We start from the raw sequence: 5,888 nt of genomic DNA on the forward strand, positions 1-5,888 counted from the left end.
TTCCGACGGATTAAAGACCAACAAATGGGGAGGATGTTCACAAGCTCAAGCCAAGATAAGGTCGTCTTTGGTTTGAGCTTGAAATCCTTTCGAGCTGATATTTTAAACTTGTATTTAACTCGTTTACAGCTTGAGCTCGTAGCCGGCATGAAACAAAAAAAGATGTTTGATGGCGGCTTCCACGGTGATCGAACAAGAAGTGGATATGGTTGTAGGTCGATCTTCGGGAAGTGACGGCTTGAAAACTGTTAAAATTAGATTGAAATCTACTAGTAATTAGATAATGTATAATTCAACAAAATAATGTTCCAATGTTAGAAGACTATGCATTCAAATCAAAAATCATAAAACACAACCACCTCAAAGAAGATTACCACATAAAAAAAGCAGATTATCCCTTTTTTAAACCCTAAAGACTGAAACAACTTAGATCTAAAAATGTTATGGTTATTTGCCTTTTTGTGTCCAAGTTTAAGGTGCATACTTTGGTATAGATAGCATGCTGCTTAGCTAGAGCGAGCTTACGTCTACTAGAAATCCATATGAGCCCGCTCAGCTCATCTAAAAAGTTATACGAGTTGATTTCAAGCGAGTTTATCAAACTATCTTCAAACGTTTTTGAGTGCGCTTTTAAGTTGCACTTTTTAATAGAAAATGTCTAGTTGCTCGTTGCAATGACGAGTGCATATAGTGTTGTAGTTATTTAATAACCGGTTAAACAGTCTGGTACACCCGGTTGAACCACCCGATACACCCGGTTAACTCGTTTCTGAGCCAAATCCGGTACGGTATATAAAACGGATTATAAAACATTGTTTCTAAGTTGTTGTCTTTAGGCTTTTTTTTCATAGGTTAACTCGTTTCTGAGCCAAATCTGGTACGGTATATAAAAAGGATTATAAAACATTGTTTCTAAGTTGTTGTCTTTAGGCTTTTTTTTCATAATTTTATATTATTTGAGTAATCTAAGGTTGTTTTGGTCAATTCATAAAACATTAACAAACAAAACAGACGTAGTTAGTAAAAAAGTTTAGGGGCAAAAACCAAGATTTTTGCCAAGTCAAATGGGCAAAATCATATTTACCTCGAGTTTTTAAGAGTATCATTACGTCATCACCTTACCAAAAACCTCCCGAGCTTTCCTATTCACAACAATCTCTCTACTTCCAAAACCAACCTCAATTGTCATCATTTCTCTCCTCATTTCACTCACAAAGCATGGTTTTGATTTTTCCTTCAGTCTCACCTTCTCTCTAGTCTCTACTCTAAAAATCAACCACTAGAGACATTCTAATTTAATTAGAATTGAATCCTACTATTACTATTTTCACCAAACTTTTTGTTTATTCAAGTGGCATGACTTCGGTTAGTATTGCTCCGTTATTATATAATTTATATGTAAATTTAGATAAAAATGAACACATTCCAACGCCATACTCATTTTTTTATAAAATTTTATATATTGAAAATTATAAAAGAAAAACAGAATTATATATCAACTAAATTCACACCATTAGGAGCTTCACTCAATTAGTAATGTTAAACTAGTGATATTCCCCCGCGCTTTGCGGCGGGAATTTGGTTGGTATCAGTTTGGCTCATTACGATATTGATACTCGCTATTATAATTGAAAGAGAAAACCTTACATCGATAAAAAACAATTAGAAACGAATATCGATACAGATACTGATGTTCAGTTGACATCAGTTCGATTCGATTCATTTGTGTTCTATAAACTGTCGCCTAACATATAACGCTTTTGATAACGATATTTATTTTATTGTGTTCTCTTTCAATAAACTGACAATATATCACGGTATCTATATTCATTTTTATGGTTTTCGATTTCATTTTTTTTTTCATTTTATCCACTCTGTCTGCAACGATAAATGAATATCGGTACAACTACCATGACTCTCAACCAATTAATACCGTTTGAAAAACATCAGTGCTTCGTTTTTATCATTTTTTATCGATGTAAAACATATGTTAATTTCTATACCAAGTGCGTATATTGTACTAATATTGTAATATACCAAATCGATATCTTTCCAATAAAAACGAATTAAGTAATAAAACAATCAAAATCAAAAAAGTAATATAAAAATCTTTGATTTGCTTTTAATATGTATAATAATATTAAAAAAGAAATATTACTATTCATGATGACTTGCTTTTAATATGTATATGTATAAATGTATAAATATAAATATAAATAAGGATAAATTACACTTTTCGTCTTTTATGTTTGTACTGGATTGCAACGGATAGCCTTTAATTTCAATAATTACAATCACAATCCTTTATTTGCAAAACCTGTTACATTGTACGTCCTTTAGCACTAACCAAATTAAAATTTTCAGTTAACTTTCTTTACTCAAGGGTATTCTGGTCAATTCATCTTTTATTTAAATATTTAATAGATAAAATAAAAAAAAAATTCATATACACACTTCATCTTCCACAACTTCCTAACCTTAACCCTAACCACCATATCTTGCTCCCCTCCTCCTCTCTCCTCTTCAGTTCCCTCTCTCGAATCCCTCTCTCTAGAATCCGCCGGCATGATACGTTGACTATTGACCCGTATAAAGATGGATAATCACATCGAAGAAAGAGCTATGATATTGAAGAAACAACTAAGAGGTTAGATCCAAGCAGTTTTGGATCTGGTATGGGATCGAGTAATGATTTAGACTTACAGAGTGGTTAGATCCGAGCAGTTTTGGATCAGACTTCAGAGATCGAGCCAGTCAAGAAGTTACTCGAGCAATTTTTGATTCTTGCTGTGAGTCTCGTAGATTTTATTAGGGCTTTTGGTTTTCTAAATTAATTTGATTTTCTTGTTTATTAGGGTTTGGAGTTGTAGGTCGCAACATTGTTGATTGAATTTGTGCCTGATACAGTGAGTTTTGTGGTTGATTTTCCTACTCTTTTTATTAAAAAGATTCCAATAACTTCTCAAAAGCACTAACTTCTATAATGAAATATCATTTAAATTCATTGTTATAGAAGGAAAGTCTAAGTATCATACTATCTTCTCTCTGCAGCTTTATTACTATTAAATTACACTGTTTATATTTGATCGTTTCTGTCTTGTGGGTTTCATTTTATATGATGTAACTATTAATTCAATCAGATATGGTAAATCATTCTCAGTTGTGCGGTGATGCAGAAAAAAAGGAATCTCGTGGTGGTGGTTTGGTTGTGAGTTAGAGAGAGTGGTGGTGGGTGGTTGATGGTGGTGGTAGGTGGAGAGAGAGAGGGGGGGGGGGGGATTTTTTAATTTCTTTTTTTTATTGTATTAGAATGGGAAAAGACAATAACACCCTTATATGCAAGTCACATGTCATACATAACTGAAAATTTTAACTGAGTTAATGTTAAAGGATTTACGGTGTAATGTTTTTATCAAAAAAAAGGACTGTGATTGTAATTATTGAAGTTAAAGGGTATCCATTGCAATCCAGTATAAACATAAAGGACGAAAAGTGTAATTTATCCAATCCTATAAATAAATATAATTGAGTAGTGAAACTTGTTTGACCTCAGTAAATGAATTATGGGTTGATATGAATGTGAATTTAAAGCAGGATGACCACAAAGCACAAACACATGCTACAAGACAAGACAAAAGTCACAAAACAGTGCTCCTTGACTTCTTTACTGACCACCTACTTTTTTTTGTGATCAAATGTACAAATCTTATTATCACATGTGAATCATTTAGACCACCCGTGGTGGGGCGTGATTTAAAAAAAAAAAATTGAAAAAAACGCCTTAAAACGCCCCTCCCCCACTACACCGGACGTTATAAAGCGTTTTTTTTTAATGGTTTGCATGTTAGGCGTTTTATTTAAAACGCTCAAGTGCCCGAATGTGGCCAATGAGAGCTTTCTTCAGTCTAACAACCCCACTTTTGTTTAATGATTGCATTGTTTTCCTTTTCTTTTTTTTAATGATTGAATGGAGGTTATTGGCATAATGTCTCACTACGCCACTTTTGCTATAATGCCCCAACGCTGACTAGGATGCCACGTGTCGGATAATGCCCCATAGTGGGGGCATTATGTTTGTTCACCACTACACATGGTCTTATTATTAATAGTAAATTAGTTTTTGAGTTTTTGAGCGTTTATGTTTTAGTGGTTTTAATCATTTGAGTTCAAATCAAAATGTTTAACGCCCTGAGTCCCTAGACGCTTTTTTTATAACCATTTGAGTCCAAATTTTAACCTTTTGAAAATTGGACTCAAACCATTATAAAATGAACAAAATTGGACTCAAAAGGTTATAAAATAAATGGCTAGGGACTCAGGGTGTTAAGTTTTTTGCTTTTTGACTCAAGTGGTTAAAACCACTAAAACACAGGGACTTAAAAAGTAATTTACTCTATTATTAATAACTGGTCATCATGTGAATTACTATAAAGTGACAGATAAATGGATAATAAGTCTATACTTCACAGTCGAAACAAAAGGATCATTAGCCGGTGCTTAAGGAAAACCTGATACTCCATAAAATATGTTGACCTAGACCACCTATTCCGTGCTTGCTTTTCAAATCTCAATATGAAGTAATTCAAACATCACATTATTTGTTTCCTTATTTTATTTTATTTTTTTTATTTCAAGTAATATTATTTCTTTTAATCTTAATTATTGTAAATTATGTTAATGTATATAAACAATGAGCATATTAAAAGGTTGATGATTTTGGTTGAGGCACGTGTTCAATAATCAATGTACTTCTCTTAAAACAGATTATGTGCTTCCTCTTATACGAACGCGTCTGTCTCCCATTGTATAACAATTGAAACATTTTTTATTGCTGGAGATGGCTCTCACGTCCAAGGTGTCACCGGATTAGTATGTTCAGAATTTTCCATATATTAAAGGATGATGGCATTGCCCTAGTCAATAGTAGACTACTAGTTCTTTATAGATTATAGATATGGGTATTAACCTTATGCTTTTGTTATGAAATATTTTGATGTTTAACTATTTTGTTATTGAAATATTTTGATGTTTAAGAATTTTTGAAGCGGTTGTTATTATTCAATTTTTAGTGGATTTTTATACTGGATGCAATGTGGCAATGTGCTAGATTAGCGGAGCATATGGTATGAGTTTGTATGATTATTATATTATATATTATAATAATAATGAGTGTCATTATGGCATCTATATCTATACATATAATAAAGTAAACCAATTTGAGACACATGGCAATCGATGAGACTATCTAGAAATCTATTTTCCCTCCTAAAATATAATCCCTTTAGTTTCATAGTTAATCCTAAATTAATAATAATAATAATAATAATAATAATAATAATAATAATAATAATAATAATCCTGAAATCTGATGTCCCTTCACATATCAATTTAATTTTATTATTATTTATCCGTTTAAAAAACATATAAAATATACATTTATTACACTTTATGTACATTTATATTTAACCCCGTATTTTAATATCTTACGGGTTAAATGTTATGATTTTGTTGATATTATAAATAATATTTATGATGAAAATGTAACTTTATATTTTAAGGAATTTAATTTTAATAAACTATTTTGTATAAATTTTGTTATTATTAACTATACAAAATTACATTTATATAATCTGTGTAATATACGAAGTTCTTAAAGATATAACTTTTTTATCATTTGCTATGTAAAATTATATTTATTCAACACGTATAATACATGGGGTTTTTTTAAGGATATAATTTTTTTTTATTATTTGGTAGATTTTTCAACCCGACTATACACGGGTTTTTTTAAAGATACGACGTTTTTAGTATTTAATATACAAAATTACATTTATTTAATATGTGTAATACACGTGGTTTTTAAAGATATAACTCTTTTTTAGATCTAT

Source organism: Helianthus annuus, unplaced genomic scaffold, assembly GCF_002127325.2.
Source record: "Helianthus annuus cultivar XRQ/B unplaced genomic scaffold, HanXRQr2.0-SUNRISE HanXRQChr00c019, whole genome shotgun sequence".
Taxonomy (NCBI): Eukaryota; Viridiplantae; Streptophyta; class Magnoliopsida; order Asterales; family Asteraceae; genus Helianthus; species Helianthus annuus.